The 21,471-nt window shown below is 46.3% G+C and overlaps 1 protein-coding gene across 1 annotated transcript in view; it reads right to left on the bottom strand.

Moving 5' to 3' along the window:
• LOC144685323 (ran-binding protein 17-like) overlaps positions 1 to 21,471 on the bottom strand; it is a 947,082-nt gene that overhangs the window by 146,234 nt on the left and 779,377 nt on the right. The gene's annotated exons all lie outside the window — the stretch shown is intronic.

Below are 21,471 nucleotides of genomic sequence, written 5' to 3'. Positions count from 1 at the left end.
TTTCTTCACTGATGTAAGTGGATGAAGGGAACCCCCTCCCCAACTCTTTCCCTCCTTCTCCCACCCACAGCTTCCTCACCACTGCCACAAAGTTTAGTTGGATCAGTGACAGGTGCTGGGCAGGACCTGTAAACTTTCAAGGCATATTTCAGAGCTACTACATACAAATACACTTAATCAGTGAAGGTTTTAGTCAGGATCAGTTCATATCCAAAAAGCCGCAGTATTAACACCAAATTTGTTTCCATGTTGTAGGGCCTATCTGTTTTTCCACTGGAAGTTCAACTGAAGTCAGCAAAGTTGTGGGGGATACCATTGGACCCGGCACCCGACTCGTTCCCACCCTCACCTGCACTGTCAGGCCAACTGGAAGATGCATTTCACGCTGGGCAGGCCTTAATTGGCCACCCAGCGTGAAATTGTATCAAGAACGCAAACTCTTCCGGGAATGGATTCTACATCTGCTTTTGGGCCCACCAACTTCACATGCACGCCAAGCATGAAATTCAGGCCTTAGAGGCTTCCCTGAAACCATGATGGATGTGGAAATACTGGGAGTTGCAGATTGCAGCCAAGTAGATTTGAAAGCTTGTTTAAAATAAGCATCTTTCTTGTGAACTTTCTTATCACCAATCTTACACACTCCACAAAATTAAAAACATCTTATGGAAGAAAACTTTGTACCTGTGTGAGAAAAAAGTCTAGGGAGTGCGGGAAGAAGGAACAGGGATCAGGGTGGAGGGGATTAGGGGGTGAGGGGGGGCATTGTGGGTGTTAAAAATCTATCAGTTCTGCCAGAAAGTACTGAGCTGCATTCATGGCTGCAACTCACGTCCATGTGTTGGAGTAGCTCCTATCCTGATACTGTTCAACAGAGTGGGCACATAATGCCTTAAAAAAAGATGCACAGAAATACCTTTTTTAAACATCTATCACTCTAATTAATCTGGCCAGGTGGTCTTTCCCTACCTACCATCTTTGTATGTCTGAATGTCATCACAAGTTAATATATCATTTATATTGTTGTGCACCCCATAACTCCTTTATTGGGTGAACAAATAAATCAATTAAGCCAAGCTTAACAGCAATCCAAAAAGGAAACAATATTTTTTCACGTAAGTAATGCAGCCCCAATTTAGTGTAGATATAATCCAAGATACAGAGAACAGAAAAAGACAGTAACTGCTGAGATTTGGGGTTTAAAAGGTTTGTATAGCTACATTAAAGTGGAAAGTGTTATTGAAGGTCAGAAGAATTGTCAGTAACTCTAAATAAAAGCTCAGAAATTGTTAGATATTGATCATGTTTGTAAGAAAGTGCAACACGGGATGTGGGCCATGACTAGACAGAACGGAATGTGTCGGACAGTGCTGCAGTCTGGTCAGATTAGATCAGCTGGTTTGCTGATTTAAAAATCAAGGTTTTAAAAAATTACATCAAAAAAAATATACTCTCTATTGTCTGTTTCTACTCGCGTTTTGAATGGTTGTCCACTGTGACTCAGTCATAACTCTCTTGATTTGGAGTCTGAACGTCGTGGATCACACCCGAATCTAGATTGAGCGTATTATCTAGACTGCCACTCCCTGTGTTCTACTGAGGGGTTGCTGTATTGTTGGAGGCGCAGTGTCCATATCAGCTATTAAACTGATGCTCCAGTCTGCTCTCTCAGGTGGATGTAAAAGATGGCACTATTTTGTAGAAGAGCAGGAGAGTTATAGAATCATAGAACGGTTACAGTACAGGAGGAGGCCATTGGGCCTGTTGTGTCCATGCCAGCTCTTTGAAAGAGCAATTTACCAAGTGCCACTCTCCTGCCTTTTCCCTGTAACCCTGCATATTTTTTCTTTTCAGATAATCATCTTTTGAAAGGCCCAATGAATCTGCCTCCACCACACTCTCAGACAGTGTATTCCAGATCCTAAAGACACGCAGAATAAAAAGTTTTCCCCATGTAGCCATTGCTTCTTTTCCCAATCACCTAAAATCGGTTTCCTCACGATTGTTCTCCCTCGTGAACTGGCCAATTAATCCCTCAACCAACAGCTAAAATACATGATCTGAGCATTTATCTCACTCTGTTTGTGGGAACTTGTTGTGTGTAAATTCCATTTTTCCTAATTACAATAGTTTCTAGACTTCAAAAGAATGTATTTTTTTGTAAAGCGCTTTGGTACATCCAAGGTTGTTGAATATGCTATATAAATGCAAGCCTTTCTTAGTTGTAATTAAAAAATGGATCTTACCACCAATCTATGGTACCTGATAATTTACAATAACAAAAAAAAACAGACAGAATCTATTGCTGCTTTTTCAACCTGGAGTGCTGACTCATACGGTGCCTTGCGCTGTGGGTTCTGACTCACACTGGGTGAGTGCCGACTCACATTGAGATCCAATCCTGATGGTGCTGACTCATTCTGAGATCCTCTCCTGAAGGCGCTGACATTCTGGGATCCTCTCTTAAAGGTGCTGACTCACATAGGGATCCTCTCCTGTCGGTGCTGACTCATTCTGAGATCCTCTCCTGAAGGCGCTGACATTCTGGGATCCTCTCCTGTAGGTGCTGACTCACTCCTGGATCCTCTCCTGAAGGTGCTGACTCATTCTGGGATCCTCTCCTGAAGTTGCTGACTCACATTGGGATCCTCTCTTGAAGGTGCTGACTCATTTTAGGATCGTCTCCTGAAGGTGCTGACTCACTCCGGGATCCTCTCCTGAAGATGCTGACCTGTTGTGGGATCTTTTCCCGAAGGTGCTGACTCATTCTGGGATCCTCTCCTGAAGATGCTGGTCATTCTGTGATCTTCTCCTTAAGATGCTGACTCATTCTGGGATTGTCTCCTGAAGGTGCTGACTCATTCTGGGGTTCTCTCCAGAAGGTGCTGTCTCTTGTTCAGGTGAAATTCTACTGGCTTTACTAACACCTTCACCATTCTTCATTTGTCAGCATGGGCAGTGAGTAGCAACTCGCTATTTGACTGTGGATAGCATCACATATAGATGTGGCACTTATTTTCCTTGCAACTATTTAGTATATCTTTACAGTGACTTGCAACATGAGTTAATGCATAACGATGTTTGCATTGTCTCCATCCCCAGCTCAGAGCCTTCATTCTAATTGCAGTAACGCCAACTAGGAACAGCTACCTGAGCATATGAGGAGTGCGCAGTTGGTCTAGCCCAACTACTCCGCAGGTCACACCATTAGAGTAAATGTTTAATTTACTCACCAAAAAAGTCAATGATTTACCTTTGTTACTGTTATCCAGAATAAAAGATACCACAACCAGGCTTCTTTCAATAAAATCAGAATGATTGATTTATTATAAAACAAACCTCATTTTAAAACAAGTTGCAAGAACTGTTTAACATACAATTTGTAATCTGAATTTATCCCTTTTAAAATACCCCAGCACACATGCGCACACACACACACAGACAAATACAGTCTCTGAAAAGACTAGCAGTTAAAGAAAAACGTGATGAAAAGGGTAAAGTTCACAGGGTTTCGACACTGTTGATCTGGTACTTCCTTGAGTGAAGACAGATCACTAGTCCCAGTAGTTATCTCACCAACGGAGCGTGGAGGAGAATAGAGCCAGATCAATCCTTGGGACCTCCCTCTCATCTCAGTCTCTCGGGTTTCCAAATATAGACAAGTTCCACTGAAATGAAGATTCCTAGATGGATACCGATAATCACACTGCGTTTCAGGCAAGGCAAGGAGAGCATGAGTTGAACAGCTTTTTCCTTCTCGATTAATTCTCAACCGAGTTTAAAAAAACAAGTTCAAAACGTAAAGCTCATCTTCATCAGGTGATTTCCAGTAAATTACCAGGGCCTGCATTTTTAAAACTGCTTTTCTTTACAGCTATTAAAGTAATTACAGTTCAAATAAGCAAAAAGCTCTCCTCCTCAAGTGCCATGCTGGTCAGGTTATTTCTTGGAATTGGCATGCTTGCTCACAGTCCTAGGTGAACTTATGACCTTTTTCTAAAAAATTCTAAGTCAGTTCCCAAATGTCCAAATAATGCAATATCCTTCCAAATTTTAAAAGAAAATATAGTTCTTGAAGATATGGGGTGGAATAGTCTGCGCCCGCTGGCATTGGGCATGTTCGGTGGCATGAGAGGACAATAAGGCAAGAAGGCCAAAAATCGGTTTCACGACATTGTGAAAACAGTTTGTGATCGTCTGCTCCACCTGCCCGCGTTTCCCGCCATCGGATGGCAGGAACCTCATTCTAAAACATCTGCACATCATTATAAGTCCATCCCACTGGAATTGTTCCTCCCCGCACTGGATTGTCCTCCCTCATCGGCATAATTGCACGCCGATGAGTTTTACAACAGCGTATAAAAGGTGAGCACTTGGCGGGCTGCACTTTGAGGGGAACTCGGAGGTGAGTACACAGTAATGTTGCAACAATGTGCTGGCCCGGATCGCCTGTTGGACTTCAAGGTCAAGGCACGTTGTGGGGGGGGGGCAAGGGCTGCCCTGCGGCTGAGGCACATTAAGTGAGGGGCAAGGGATGCCCTGCAGTTCTTGGGGGTGGGGTGGGGGTGCAAGGGCTGCCCTGCAATTGAAGTTAGCGCACGAGCATGTATGATGTGGCAGGGGTGGGGGGGGGGGCGGTGGGAGTGGGGGAAGCAGCCATGCATTAGGGAAGCCTTGTATAAAGTGACCATTCCCCTGCAGCTGAGACAGTTCAGGCGCAGCCACAGCCACACTGACATGATTGGAGTCAGCCTCTCGCTTCTCTGCCCACTCAAGCAACACAGAGGCATCAAAGTGCCACCAAGTGCTCCAGAGTTTTTCACCCCTTGGGCACAAAATGCAAAGTAATGAGTGTTTAATGGAATGCATGAACAGTTGGATGACTGGGCACGTTGTACAATCTCCTTGCTAAAGCTGGCCGTGGAGCAGCCACTGGTGGAGGTGCTCACAGCCTCTTGCAATGTCAGCACCCCGGTTTGGACCAGCCTCCCCCATGGTTCAAGCTAACAGTGCAGCCTTGCAGTGTGGGTTAGGAGAATGCCTGCGCCTGAGCTGAGAGCACAGCATGCAGTCCAATGGGCAAAGCTGCCGCCAATCGGTTGGGTGGAGTGGGGCGGAGGTGGCGTAGTTTCGGGGAGCCATGCAGTGCACGAATCTCTGGCCATCCAAATGGTAGCCAGCACTCTCCGGGATGCATTAAGGGGCCTTCAGACTTAACCAAGACAGGTTCTTAGTACACGCATGCTAACCTATGTGTCTCTCTCCTTCATCATGCAGGAGCAATACATCATGATTATGGAGCCTGGTGGCATAGCTGTTTGCCTCGTGGCTTACAGAGTGTGAAGACGATGGAGAAGAGAGCAACTGCGGTGCCTGGCTGTGCAGAGAAAGGAGCAGCACCCTCTGGAAGGAGCGGCTCGGGCTCCTGCACATACCACCGAAGATCTGAGCACCACGTAAGTGTAGTCAATAGCACACTGCACCTGTGGGAAACCTGAAATCTGGGCAAATCCAAACGCTTTTGCATTCTGGCTGTCCTGGTCCGGGGTGAAATGCACAAAGTTGTGCGCCCTCGCGAAGGTGGCATCCATGACCTCATGGGTGCATCCACTGCCATGGCCGTGAAAGTGATCGCAGTGCTCAATTTCCATGTCAGTGGTTCCTTTCAGGGCTCCGCAGATGACCTCGATGGGATATCACAAGTCTCCACTCACGATTGCATCCATGAGGTCACAGATGCCACCTTCGTGAGGGCACACAACATTGTGCATTTCACCCGGGACCAGGGCAGCCAGAATAAAAGACCGATTGGATGTGCCCAGATCTCGGTGCAGATCAGGTGCAGGGTGCCATTGACTGCACTCACGTGGTGCTCAGATCCTCGTCACAACCCGCAGTCAACTATGTCAACTGCAAGGGATTTCATTCGCCAAACGTGCAGCTGGTGTGTGACCACCACAAACGCATCCTGCAGGTCTGCGCACGGTTTCCAGAGAGTGTGCACAACTCCAACATTATCAGTCGGTCACAGGTCCCTGAAATCTTCCAGGGGCCGCAGAAGCTGCAGGGTTGGCTCCTCGAGGACAGCGGCTACCCTCAGAGGACATGGCTGATGACACCCGTGTGGCGGCCTCAGACTGCAGCAGAGCGAAGGTATACGAGGCTCATGCTGCAACTCGCAACTTAGTGGAGCAGACCATCAGGATGCCGCAAGTGAGGTTCTGGTGCCTGGACATGGGGTTACCTTGCGACGCAGCTCTCCGCTGTCAGGAGTAGTGGCTATTGTCTGAGAGCCGCTGCTCAGGAATCCGCACCTCCGCCATTTTCAGTGGCTGGCGGAGAGGAGGGCTGTGGTTGCCAGGGTGACCAGGATCAGGGACGTGCTGGGTGATGGAGGAGTGGGCTGGATGGCTCGCGGCCAATGCCATCCATGATCTTAGGACGGTCATGCTCAGCCCCGATGTTATACGTGGTCTTGACGGTGGTCAGGTGCATGGTGGCCTGCCGTCTGAGTGAATCCATGCTCAGGCGGAATGCCACATTGGCCCCAAGCCCCAACCCCTCCCCCAGGAGGGAGGAGGACCTCATGAACCTACTCCTGGGCCTGGCCAGGTTGGCCATCAACAGGTCCAGGCAGCGGGCAGTCAAGGGGGTTGTCTGGCCTGACTGTCTGCCCCTCTTCCGCGGCTACGTTCGCGTATCCCTGGAGGAGGATCATGCCAAATCCGCTGGCACAATCGAGGCGTACCGTCCTCGGTGTGCACTTCGGGGACTGGTGTGCTTTATTGACCCCCTTAATCACATTTTCATTTGATATTGTAAGTTTCCTTTGTGATTTGTTTCTCTTTTGCAATATCCCTTTAAGGGGCCGCCTTTTACTTTGTCCTCGATTTTGTCAATTTAGTCTAATTGGTTGTAATCAAACAAGTTGCAAGGTCTGTGCTGACCTTGGAGGGCATCCTCGGAGGGCCCCGGCCTGCTTACGGAGTCCTGCTGTGTGGCAGTGGCACCCTCCTTGGCCTGTGTAGCTGGAGCTGCTGAGGTCACAGGAAGAGAGGATTCGGATTGGCTGGACACTCCTGGAGTCACCTGGGTGGATGGCCCCAGGATGTGCACCTGCTGATCCTCCTCCCTATGGGCGCCCAGGGGCTCCAGGCTGTCTCCTTGAGGAGAAGGGGTAGGTGGAGTGAGATCGAGCTGCCCCGCACCCCTCTCACGTACACACTGTTGGAGGCTAACTGCGGCATCAGTGATGGAGTTGAGCCCACGCAGCAGTGCAGGAGCGACGTCCTGGATCAAGGTCTCCATGGCGGCTGCCATCCTATCAGCGTTGACCGCGGTGCTTTGGCATGCCGGCACTATCACTTCAGCCTGAAGGCGGATAGACTCCTCCTCTATTGTGCCCTGCAATCTGAGGAGTGCAGCGGACATCACTTCCTGATGTTCCTGAGCAGCTCCAGCAACTGTGACATGACTGAGTCCAGAGGCTCGTCATCTGACTCAGACTCAGCAAATTTCTGGCCTCCAGCAGTCCTCCGAATGCCTGGGACCTGGGAAGTCCCTGCCTCCGCCTGCTATCGATCAGACAGTGCGAAATGCTCATCAGATTGTGATCCCCACACTACTGTAAAGCTAGGTCCCACTGAGGTGTGTCTCTCTGCGCCGGTGGAAGGTGTGGGTGAGCGCTGTGATGGGACTTCAAGGAGGGTGCCTTCAGATTCCGCTTCAGAGGTTTCTTCGAGGATTAGTTGGAGGCTCTAGGCCGTGGATTACGTCGGCTGTTTCCCAGATGTGCCTGCGAAAGCAAGGGGAGATAATTAGTGCATGGCAGTGGCCTGTGAAACAGGACACATCACTCACAGCATGGTTGTCTGATGGATGTTGCACTGCTGGATATTCACTTGGTAGAGCAGCGCCAATCTCACTCTCAGCACAGGCACGGTCCAGATCCTCGACGGCCAGCTGGATGGCTCTGTTTTCAAAGTACGTGAGGACCTTGATTTCAGGTATTCCTCCACCAGTCTGCGACCTCTCCCTCTTGTTTTGTACCAGCTTGTCCTGCATGAATAGAGATGGGGAGAGCGTAAGCAGGACGCCTGTCAGGCCAGATGATAAGTATGCCTGGCATGTGCGGGTGGTGAATGGTCCCATGTATGGGATGAGGGCAATGAAGGTGTGTATGAGAGAGTGAATGATGATGTCCCTTGAACTGACAGTGAGTGGGGGCCCTGTGGATGTGTGATAGGTTTGTGAGTGTGAGAGTTGAGAATGATGAGAAGAGTGACTTACCCTGGGAAAACAGAGGAGGTCATTCATCCTCTTTTGGCACTGGGTGGCTGTCCTCTCTTGAAGGGCATTGGTGCTGACTGTTGATACCCATCCTGCGGCCAGAGAGGGGGTAGAGGACATCGCGGCAGCCTTCACTGCATCCAAAAGGCATTCAAGGAGGGCATCATTGAACCTGGGGGCTGCAGTCCTTTTGCCTTTTAGGGCCATGTCTTCTTTGCAGCAGTTGAGGGCTGGAAGCACTGAGAGGTGTGCACACGGCTGCACTTTAAACATGGTGCCTGGCGTCCTGAAGCGTCGAGGTAATGACGTGGTGGATGATTGAGACCCGCATGCCATGGAAACGCCGTGTTTCCCGGGAATGCATAAGTAATGCAGCGGGTTTGAGACGATATGGTGTGAAAAGCCACCATTGTGGCCGGCAGGTAAAACGTTGTTTCATCCACCCACTACCATACTTAACGCAAATCTGGGACGATTCCGCCCATGGTTTTGCAACACTGGGGTCTTCCTGTTCATATGGCTTAGGAGCGCAACCCAGGCAGTGCAACTGAGGTCTATCATAGTTGTTTTAAATTAAGTATTGTTAATACTAGCCATGTTAAGAATCCTCCTAAATATGCAGCCCTGATTTATCCATCATTTTTTACAAACTCACACTCTCCTGAAGGCACTGGTTCTTGCTGGTTCCACAAGTTCTATTACAGCCAAACCTGATCCTGTTCTCAATGCGGAATGTAGCAAAAACATTGAAGCGTTTGGATCATTCAGTGGGCAAACAGTAAATAAGATTGAACACTATGAATGTGAACTATTGCATACAGTTTGAAATCTGGGACAACTATGCAATAAGTGGAAAAAAATTATTACTGCATTACTTAGAAAGGAATGCAACATGTCACTTTCAATCTCTGGACAACATGGGGAAGCAATTAAACAAGCTAACTGAAAGCTAGGATACATAGCTGGAAGAATATAGTATGAGTCTTCAGATAGGAACATAGGGCTTAGGAGCAGACTAGGTCATTTGGCCCTTCAAGCCTGCTGTGCCATTTGATAAAATCATGACTGATCTGCTTGTGGTCTCAACTACACTTTCCCATCTGCCCCCTACAACTCTTGAGTCCCTTGTCTATCAGAAATCTGTCTAACTCAGCCTTGAATAAATTCAGTGACCCAGCCTCCACTTCTCTCTGGGAAGAGAATTCCACAGGCTAACAACTCTGAGAGAAAAAAATTCTCCTCATCTCCATTTTAAAAGGCAGACCACTTATTCTTAAACTGTGTCCCCTAGTTCTAGTCTCTTCCACAGGAGGAAACATCCTCCTGGTGCCAACCTATCAAGTCCCCTCAGGATTTTATATGTTTCAATAAAATCACCTCACATTCTTCTAAACTGCAATGGGTATAAGCCCAGGGTCTCAGAATACAGAGTTCAATATACAACAAAACATATAGATACATTGTAAAAGGTGTGGAGAAGAACAGTGAGATTGGTCTCAAATGTAAAACTGATGAGCTCTGTAAGATTAGAGAAACTTATAGCTCTAGTCTAGACCGATGATGCTGAAGGAGCACCGTCTCATTGGAATATAAAATATTAAATAGGATAGATAAGAAAACCCTAGAATATCATTATCAACTAAATCAAATACAAATTTGAGGAAATAAATTCCAATTTGTGAAAGATAAATTTAGAACAGAAGTGAGCCATGACTCAGTGATAGCATTCCCATCTCTGAGTCGGAGGTTGTAGGTTCGAGTCCCATTACCTTCTGGTAGGGGATTGAGTCAGCCTAACAACTTGCCAATGTGAAAATAATCTGCATTGCAGAAAAAATCCAGAACATGATCTGTGGATGTAAATAAGGGAAAGGAATTGTTTCCTTCATTTGCTGTTCTGTACAGAAGAGAGGAAGAAATTGAAAATAAATACTAAGAAAAACCAAAATTAGAACATTTTGGAAATACACAGCAGGCCTGGTCACATCTGAACATAAAAAAGACAGGTTAATATTTCAGATATAGAACTTGCGTCACAACTGGAACCTGACTTTCCTTGTACTATGACATCCACATATTGGATTGTGGTAAACAGCAGGATCAATGGCTGGGTTTTATTTCCTCCTTCCTTATCCCAGGGGCATTAGGGTCAATTATAGCACTCCAACCAAGATCAGCCAACGCACTGCCCAGGAGCTGAAGCTAACATCTTGAAGTTTGTAGTGCTATCCACCCTGTTTGGTGCCATTGCCCATTGGGCAATCATAGCAACTCTGCCAATTTAATTTTTAAGCATTGTTCAAATGTTGGCCATCTATTACTCAGAACTAAATTGGCACAAGGTTCAGGTGAGATGAGATGATAAGGTGTCAAGCAGGCTCTTGTTCATGGACTAGCTGCAATAAGTGGAGTAAACACATTGGAAGGGAATGCTCCATTGCATAGTGGTATAAGAATGTCTGTATGAGGGTTTCCATTAAGGCTGATTCATTCCTTGGTGACAGTTTGCTATCTGCCAATCTCATACCTTCGATATATTCAGATACAAAGAAATCTTCCAGCATAAACAATTGAGACTAAGTCTATAGTTATAATGGTAACTAAGCTGGTTACACAGAACAACATGCAGGTCAAACCTTTTTGAAAGATGTAAAACTAACTCAAAACATTTGAAATGGTTGTTTACTCCTAAGGTGTTATAGGAAAGATGGGGGCTGGTGCGGAATCAGGTATACAGCTTCAAGTTTTATATGATTTTTCAGCGCTGGGCCAACAATAACAACTTATATTTGTATAGCACCTTCAAGGTAAACATCCCAAGGTGCTGAACAGCAGTGCTCTGCTTTGATTTCTCTGCAGGTCATTTCTCTGTGAACAGATTTAAAAAACAGCTTCTGCACATCACTGATGGACAGCTTTACTTTCTTCCTCCTCACCCCCTCTACTGAAGGTCTTGTTGTGTATGGGTGCTCTTCTACTTCACCCAAGACCATTCTTCATATTAGTGAGTGTTGGGAGAATATCTGACCATGAGTGGCATTAGAGGAGCCTGACCCTACTCCCACTCAACACACACAATTTCCAGCTGGGGTCAACGAATGGTACAATAGAATGGGATCAGCATGTTGTATTGTACAATTCTACAATGCAGGACTGTAATCCCATTTCCATAGACAGTGAATTTACAATCTCACTAGTGTACCTTGGAAGAAGGGGAGGGGCAATGGTGGCAAATGAGTGAAAGAGAGTGTGGGAAGATGAACATTGTGAAGTTGACCCCTCAGGGAATGAATTTGCCAGGATGGTAATAGAGGATAAGTTACTGAATACTGTAATATAGTGGTTATGTAACTGGACTGATAAACTGGAAAACATATTTTCTAATCCCACCGTGGTAGTCTGAGAATGCAAATGCAATTCAAAAGTTAAATCTGGAAATAAATAGAATAAGTAAAACTGACCATGAAGCTATTGTTTTGTTCTGAAAACCCAACCTGTTCACGACTGTCCTTTAGAGAAGGAAACCTGTTGTTTTTACCTGGTCTAGCCTATATGTCATTTCAGCTTCTACAACAACAGAGCAATTCCAACTGCCCTCTGAAGTGTTCAGCCAGATGCGCAGTTGTAACACCACCTTCTCAGGACAACGAGGAACGTGCAATAACTGCTGGCATTGCAAACAATGCCCACATCTCAAGGTTGAATAAAAAAAGGTAGGCCATGTCCTTGTGGAAAGAGTTAATAGAGAAGTGGGGAAAGATTTAAGCTAGTTCAGCGGGTGTATGAAAGGGGGCAATTCACACACCAAGTCAAAAATTGTGAGAAAGAGACTATCAGCACATATGGGTAAGGGTGGGGATAGTCACCCAAATAAAAATGAAGTACATGAACACACATAGGACAGGAAATAGAACAAGCAAGTTAGAAGAACAAATTCAGCTGAATGGGTATGATGTAGTTAAAAAGACTTGCATTTATATAGACCCTTTCATGACCTCAGTACATCTCAAACCACTTTATTTTTGAAGCACGGTCACTGTTGTAAGAAATGTCGTAGCCACTTTGGGAACAGCAAATTCCAACAACCAGCAATAAGATAACAAACAGATAATCTGTTTTCAGTCGTGTAGGTTGAGGGATAAATATTGGTCAGGGTACGGGGTACTGCTCTTCGTCCAAATAGTGCCACGGGATCTTTGACGTCCATTTGAGAGGGCAGGTGGGGCCTCGGTTTACATCTCATCCAAAAGGTTGCACCTCTGACAGCACAAAACTCCCTCAGTGACCTGGCTAAAGCTGGAAATGATAGGGGGCTAAACAGTCCAGGTGGTAGGATCATTATTAAGGATAGAGAAATTAGGGAAGGAGGAGTAGCAATATTGATTAAAAAACATACAGCTGGAAAAAGAAGAGATTTCAGCTAGGGTGAACAGGCATTGAAAACACTGGGTAGAGCTAAGAAATAACCAAGGATGAAAGATTATGGACGGAGTTTCCCACAGCCTACCTCTGCCCTCTCAGGTGGACATCAAAGATCCCATGGCACTATTTGGAAGAAGAGCAGCCAATATTATCCCTCAACCAACATCACTGTTAACAGATTATCTGGTCGTTATCTTATTGCTACCACAGACTACCTGATAGTACTGATGTAGAGGGAGTGATTTCTAAATACGGAGGCCAGGGACCAATATGGTTATAATGAAAGAATTTAATTTTCACTTGACTGGGAAAAGCAAGTCAGTTCAGGTAGGAAAGGCAATGAATTTCATGGCAGTTTTCTGGAACAATATATTTCAAAACCGACAAGGGAACAGGCCATACTGGGTTTAGTAATGAGCAATACTCAAAATTAGTTAACAATCTGATAGTAAGTCAACATCTTGCAAGTAGTGACAATAAGGCGAATGAATTTCACATTACATTTTAAGAGGGAAAAGGGAGAGTCACAAACTACAGTTTTAAATTTAAGGTAAACTTTGAAGGGATGAGAAATGAATTCAAATGGACTGGACTATTGATGGATAAACCTACAGATGACAACAAGAACAAGCATTTATATAGCACCTCAAATATAGTAAAACAGGTCAAAGTGCTTCACAGGAGCGTTATCAAACAAAACTTGTCACCGAGCCACACCAGGGGATATTAGGACCCGGTCAAAGTAGTATGTTTTAAAAGCTGTCTTAAAGGAGGAGAGGGAGGGTTAGGGAGGGAATCTCAGAGGTTAGGGTCTAGGTGGCTGAAGGTATGGCAGCCAATGGAGAAACGATTAAAGTTGGAGATGCTCAAGAAGCCACAATCAGATGAGTGCAGATATCTCGGAGAGTTGTAAGGCTGGAGGGGGCTACAAAGATAAGGGAGGGTGAGACCATGGAGAAATTTAAAAACAAGGATGAGAAGTTTAAAACTGAGGCATTGTTTAACAGGGAGCTCATGTAAGGGCGATGGGTGAATGGAATTTGGGGCGGTATTTCCATACTGCAGTATAAGTTGGGTGGTGGGAATGGAAATGAGAATGAGAATCAGTTGCAGGACCAACATGCTTGTTAATCGCTTACTCGGCAGGGCTCAGAAGCTGGCATAGGCATGCATGCTGCTAAACTGCTCATGCACCCATTAGCATGACACTTAATCCTGTTGTCTGTCTGCAGGACAAGGACACACAACCAGAGGGAGCGAGCCAAGACTGGCGGCAGCATGCCAGACCTCAGGGTGCTCAGCACCTTCCCGAGGAGGCCTTTTGAGCTAGCTGGGGAGGACTAGAACTGTGCATGCACCAAAGGCGAGATATGACTCCCCCAGCGAGCCAGTGAGGATGCCTCCAGTCTGCAATTGTCAGATGCACTGGCACAGTGAGACATTGTTTTAATAAGGGAGCCTGCTTAGGCATCCACCAAATCTTTTTCTCCATTCCAGGTACCAGCAAAAAAGGAGGAAAAGATGCGACCCACAGCTTCAGCTCCAGTTCGAACACCACCTCTGAGGATGATAACTCTCATTACTCAGAGAATGCACCGTCACAGTGCTCAGTTGCACCCACCAGCAGCGCAGATAGATTCACCTCAGTGGGTGCACGTTCTACAGTAGACTCGGGGTCACAATCTCCCAGGCACAGGTCCACAGCTGGCTGAGGATGCGACAGCTGAGGTCTCTGACACTCGAAGGAGTGTCTCCATGGGAAGGGTGGCGACTGCCTTGGAGACCCAGGTCCAGAAGAACATATAGTGGCTTCCGGATATGCACTCGAACCCGCATTCAGTTGCTCTAGCTGAGGGTGCAGTGCAGCAATGGCTAGGCAAGCGGGGAACTAGGCACCTTGACCTTCCTCCAGGTTCCCATCTCTTCAAGGAGTCAGGGAGCTGCCATCGCACACCCCCAGGGAGTAGAAGAGCTAGCCAGGCACTCTGGGAGCTTCATCCTAAAACACTCCAAGGGTACCTGCCCTCAGCCTCCCCTCAGCGACCACATCATCTCCAGTAAGTCAGGCCGAAGAGGGTGCACTGAGCAAGAGACCCTTAGCAGGTCGGTGCCTGCTAGGCCTCAGACCACCAGAGGATGCCCGGCAAAGTCATCACAGTAAGCAGGGCATAGCAGTAAGGGGGCTGCCTCCACTTCAGCTGTGGTTGTTGGGGCTGCACCTAGGCAAAGTGGTTGGCAACGTAAGATTAGGTTTTGAAGGCACACAAGTGGCATGGATGTACATGCATTATATATAGTTTCGTCACTTGTAAATATATGTTCACTTACAATGTTTGGAAGTTTCCCGGATTCTCATCTTTCTTGAGTTGCTTCAATAGTCGTGGGCATTTCAGGGCATGGAACTTGGTCCCCCATCAGAGTCTGAAAATGTCCTCCTATAGAGTCACTTCTCTCATATTATCAACATTGGGATTACTGAATATTCCGACATGAGGATGCTTAAGCACGGGCCATCATCTATGAGTGTGTGGCCTGGGCATTCATCATGCAATCTATTACTTGCAGCTCACCAGGTTCTGAGCTCTGAGAATGATGTCTGCGCGAGTGTGCAGTGAAGTCATTGCACCTCCCTGCTGATGTTGCCCTGATGTGAAATGTGAGATGGATGCAAAGGATCCTCAAGGGGAGTTAAACAGACTATGTGAGAGGCAAGGAACATTGTAAAGGCAGTTTGTAGGTCAAAAGAGTGAAGTTCTCCACTGTGATCTGAAGATTAGAAAACGAGGGGCTTCCCTAGATGTTAGGAAAATGACGAGGTGTGCATGTCCAATTGTTCCTGGTTGTCCTTGTTCAAATGCAATATTAAGCTAACATGCAGGTAAAGGCTGCAAGTAAGGAGGCTACAGGTAAGTTGCCCTTGACTGCAAGAGAGATTGATTGTAGGATTAAAGAGTTGTGTGTGTAGCTGACTGCAGCCTTTGTGAGACCTCACCTGGAGAATTGTTTGGCCTGCTTGAGTCCTTATCAAGTGTAGGAATAGGCCTCACATAGAGGGATTGCAACCAAAATACAGCTGACATTATTAAAGGACCAGGGTATTATCCCATGAGATGAGAGCGAGTAGAATGGGCCTGTGCGCTGCACTGTGCGAAGGACTGAGAGGCTATCCATGTGAAGCATCATCTGCTCTTCCAGGGCTCTGCAGGGCCTATGTTTAACCTAGCTGGGGTGTTCAAAATGACAGAATAGTCTCGCAGCAATACTAAGGCCATCGAGGACTGTGATTTGTATGACTCCCTGCAATTGGAGAATCGTGACTGGTTGGTCCGCCACGGTGCAGTTGAGGCACTGTCATTGAGCAGACTCTAAAGTTACTTCGATGCTTCTCAGGATGATAAAGATGTGAAGGGATATGGGGTTACTGTGGGCAAGTGGTGATCGGGGACCAGTTACAAGGACTTCCCTGATCAAGTTGCATGGCGGCGCAATCTCGATGGGCCAAATGGTCTATTAATAGTTTTTCCCTGTGCACCCATGTTTCTAGTTCTGCCTGAAAGAGCTCTCTGCTTAATCCCCATTGGGGGCAGATATGAGGGTGACATGAGTGCATCCCTTCCAAGGTAAGAATTCATGTTGCTTTCAATGTGACATGCATAAGGGTGCTAGGAGGGCAAGGGAAAAATTTTATTTCTATTTACAAGTGACCGAGGTTGTGGGATAGCTGAGTGCTGTGCAGGTTCTGATATGCATATTTGGCGCATGCAAAGGATCATACCACCAGCAGGCTGACATAGAAACATAGAGACTAGGAGCAGGAGTAGTCCATTCAGCTCTTCGAGCCTGCTCCTGCTCCATTCATTCATGATCATCCAACTCAATAGCCTGCTCTCGCTTTCTCCCCATATCCTTTGATCCCTTTCACCCCAAGAGCTACATCTAACTCCTTCTTGAAAACATACAATATTTTGGCCTCAACTACTTTCTGTAGTAACGAATTCCACAGACTCACCACTCTCTGGGTGAAGAAATTTCTCCTCATCTCAATCCTAAATGGTCTACCCCGTATCCTCAGACTGTGACCCCTGTTTCTGGACTCCCTCACCATCGGGAACATCCTTCCTGCATCTACCCTGTCTAGTCCTGTTAGAATTTTATAGGTTTCTATGAGATCCCCCCCTCATTCTTCTGAACTCCAGCGAATATAATCCTAATCGACTCAATCACTCCTCATATGTCAGTCCTGCCATCCCAGGAATCCGTCGGGTAAACCTTCACTGCATTCCCTCTACAGCATGTCCTTTCTCAGATAAGGAGACCAAAACTGCACACAATATTCCAGGTGTGGTCTCACCAAGGCCCTGTACAATTGCAGCAAGACATCCCTGCTGCTGTACTCGAACCCTCTGGCTATGAAGGCCAACATACTATTTGCCTTCTTTAACGCCTGCTACACCTGCATGCTTACCTTCAGCGACTGGTGTAGAAGGGCACCCGGGTCTCGTTGCACATTCCCCTCTCTCAATTTATAGCCATTCAGATAATAATCTGCCTTCCTGTTTTTGCTACCAAAGTGGATAACTTCACATTTATCCACAATATACTGCATCTGCCATGCATTTTCCCACTCACTCAGCTTGTCCAAATTACACTGAAGCATCTCTGCATCCTCCTCACAGCTCACCCTCCCACCCAGCTTTGTGTCATCTGCAAATTTGGAGATATTACATTTAGTTCCCTCATCTAACTCATTAATATATATTGTGAATAACTGGGATCCCAGCACCGATCCCTGTGGTACCCCACTAGTCACTGCCTGCCATTCAGAAAAAGACCCGTTTATTCCTACTCTTTGTTTTCCGTCTGCCAACCAGTTTTCTATCCATCTCAATACATCAATACCCCAATCTCATGTGCTTTAATTTTACACGCCAATCTCTTTTGTGGGGCTTTATTGAAAGCCTTCTGAAAGTCCAAATAAACCACATCCACAGGCTCAACCCTTATCAACTCTACTAATTACATCCTCAAAAAATTCCAGTAGATTTGTCAAGCATAATTTCCCTTTCATAAATCCATGCTGACTCTGTCCAATTCTGCCACTGTTTTCCACGTGCTCAGCTATTAAATCTTTTATAATGGACTCCAGAATTTTCCCCACTACCGATGTCAGGCTGACTGGTCTATAATTCATTGTTTTCTCTCTACCTCCCTTTTTAAATAGTGGGGTTACATTAGCTATCCTCCAATCTGCAGGGATTGTTCCAGAGTCTATAGAATCTCGGAAAATGACCACCAATGCATCTACTATTTCTAGGGCCACTTCCTTAAGTACACTGGGATGTAGGTTATCAGGCCCTGGGGATTTATCAGCCTTCAATACCATCAATTTCCCCAACTCCATTTCCCTACTAATACTGATTTCTTTCAGTTCCTCCCTCTCACTAAATCCTGTGTTCTCCGACATTTCTGGTATGTTATTTGTGTCCTCCTTTGTGAAGACAGAACAAAAGTATGTATTTAGTTGGTCAGCTATTTCTTTGTTCCCCATTATAAATTCCCCTGTTTCTGACTGTAAGGGACCTACATTTGTCGTCACCAATCTTTTTCTCTTCACATACCTATAGAAACTTTTACAGTCAGTTTTTATGTTCCCTGCAAGCTCACTCTCATACTCTATTTTTCCCTTCTTAATCAATCCCTTGGTCCTCCTTTGCTGAATTCTAAACTGCTCCCAATCCTCAGGTATGTTGTTTTTTCTGGCTAATTTGGATGCCTCTTCCTTGCATCTAATACTATCTCTAATTTCCCTTGTAAGCCATGGTTTGGCCACGTTTCCAGTTTTACTTTTGCGCCAGACAGGAATAAACAATTGTTGCAGTTCACCCATGTGCTCTTTGAATATTTGCCATTGCCTTTCCACCGTCATCCCTTTAAGTAACGTTTCCCAATCCAACATAGCCAACTCACGCCTCATACCATCGTAGTTTCCTTTATTAAGATTTAGGACCCTAGTCTCAGAATCAACTACGTCACTCTCCATCTTGATGAAGAATTCTATCATATTATGGTCCCTCATCCCCAAGGGGCCTCGCACAACTAGATTGCCAATTATTCCTTTCTCATTACACAATACCCAATCTAGGATGGCCTGTTCTCTAGTTGGTTCCTCAACGTATTGGTCCAGAAAAACATCCCGTATACACTCCAGAAATTCCTCCTCTACGGTATTGTTACTAATTTGATTTGCCCAATCTATATGCATATTAAAGTCACCCAGTCATTACAGATCGTCCTTTATTGCATGCGTCTCTAATTTCTCGTTTAATTCCCATCCCAACATCACCACTACAGTTTGGGGGTCTATATACAAACCTCACTAACATTTTTTGCCCCTTGGTGTTTCTCAGCTGTACCATTACAGATTCCACATCGTCGGAGCTAATAACTTTTCTCACTATTAAGTTACTTTCCTCTTTAACCAGCAATGCAACTCCAACACCTTTTCCTTTTTGTCTATCCTGACGTTAAGTCGTGTAATTTAATTCAGCTGTCATAAATCAAGATACATGAGAGTAAACTATAATGTGTGCTACAGATAAGGAGCCATGGCCTGCCAGCCAGCACAGGATTGAAAATGAAATAGTTAAGGATAAGTATCGGCAGCTTGCTCTTCCTGGAATCTGTTAGTTATTAGATTGTCACAGGTCTGTCTTCTGCATCGTTCCCTTGCAATGGCCTCTGCATGTGCCTCCACGACATCCTGGCCCTTGTCATCACCATCTCCTTCCCCATTCTCATCATTGGAGGAGGCATCTCGGTCCTCCATGTCTCCTTCTGCCAAGACATCCCCCATTTGTTGTCCAAGGTTGTGCAGGGCGCAGCAGACAATGATGAACAGGACAGCTCTTTGGGGAGTACTGGAAAGACTTATCTTTAGGAGGCCTATTGTCTGTTTAACAGTGGTTCTTATGGAGGCAAATGTGGCACTGTATCTCTCCTCGGCAGAAATCTGCTGATGGCAAACTGGTGTCATCAGCCACATCTTCTGGGGGTATCCCTTGTACCCAAGGACCTAGCCCTGTAATCGCCGAGGCCCTTCAAAAACCTGTGTCACCTAGGAGTGGTTCAGAATGTAGGCATCGTGCGAGCTGCCTGGGAACCGAGGACAAACATGCAGGATTTGTCTGGTGTGATCCCACATCAGCTGCATGTTCAAAGGGTGGAAACCTTCCCCATTGATGAATGTGACTGGCTGGAACCAGGGAACTCTCAACGCCACATGTGTGCAGTCAAAGACCCTTGTACTTGTGATTGCTGCAAAAACCCAACGCTCTGGCTGCCTGGCTCTCGGGATCCAAGCAGAATTTGACAAATTGGTGCACTCTCCTGAACAGGGCATCTGTCACCTCCTGGATGCACTTGCGTGTCACTGACTGGGAAATGCCATGCAGGTCCCCATGGAGCCCTGGAAGGAGTCACTGGCAAATAAGTTTAAGGCCGTGGTGACCTTTAATGTCACTGGAATAGAATTGCCTCCAAGTCCTTGTGGATGCAGATCTTCATGGAGAAACTGGTATATGTGAGTAACCACATTCTGGGACATCCTAAGGCATTGCCTTTCGCTCACCTGCAGTTAGCTGCACCTCCTGCAATATACCCAAATTTGGGCCAATGCTCGCCGTTGCACTGGCCCCTGGTTGCCCACATCCTGTGCTTCTTGAGGAACTGCCGTGTCTGGCTATTGCTGCTCTGGCTATTGCTGCTCCTGGCCCTGAGCCACCCTGGGACGGTTCCTCCTCATCTTGACCAGAGCCAGTAGAAAAGCAGGGTTGCCTGGAACCAGCATTATCTATGCCTGAGTGGATGTGAACAAATTGCAGTGATCCATCGAGTCAGCATATTCCTCGTAGAAGCCTCCATCTCTGAGCTTTTAAGCCAATGCTAAGCTCTGTGCCTGGCATCAATCTAGACATGGCCTCCCCACCCCAACCCTTCATGATGAAGGACATGCTAGAGGACCACAGATGAGTCTTCCTCTTGCTCATATATGACTACGAATGGGGACATTGTGCATTTACTGAGATAATGATAGCCTTGTGCGAGGACCCTCCCTCAGACACTATTCAGCTTGCCTACATTACCCTTGAGACTCTATAGACCATTGACTTGGCATCACAGAAAGATTTACCACATAAACCCTCGTCAACTATGATCACTTACCTAGGAGGATGGAGGATTGACATCAGGACTTTGCTGCCATCCACCAATGGTGCCCCTTGGAGGCATCCACCTCCCTCCCTTTATCCCTGCCTCTGACAGCAGCAGATGCCAATCAGCACACAATGTATGGCAGCTCCAAACCTTGATGGGTTCTTGCTGAAATGTGATCCATTAGTCATGGAGCAATGCTGGTTTATTGGGTATTGGAACACTCGAGAGGAGAACTCAGCTGATCCTGGTTCTCCATGGAGTGGACTAGTAATTAATAGAGTGCCCCTTCACTTAGCCCAAACAAATGAGGCATTAACTTCTCCCACTAGGAAAGAGACCCCTCCCATATCGAATGCTTGAGAGGTTTTACGAACTGCGCAACAACCTTGACAGCTTCAGCATGGTGTGTATGAGGTTTGCCAGTGTGTCAAGCACCTTATACCCTCCCCCTGTTACCCACCAAATTCCCCCATCGTCCTACACAATTACTGCCTTGTCATTCCTCTCATTCCTATAACCCTTCAACCTCTCCCTGTTACCCTGGCTCCT

Source organism: Cetorhinus maximus, chromosome 10, assembly GCF_964194155.1.
Source record: "Cetorhinus maximus chromosome 10, sCetMax3.hap1.1, whole genome shotgun sequence".
NCBI lineage: Eukaryota > Metazoa > Chordata > Chondrichthyes > Lamniformes > Cetorhinidae > Cetorhinus > Cetorhinus maximus.
Note: the sequence above shows the minus strand (reverse complement) of the source record. Positions and strands in the feature narration are given on the sequence as shown.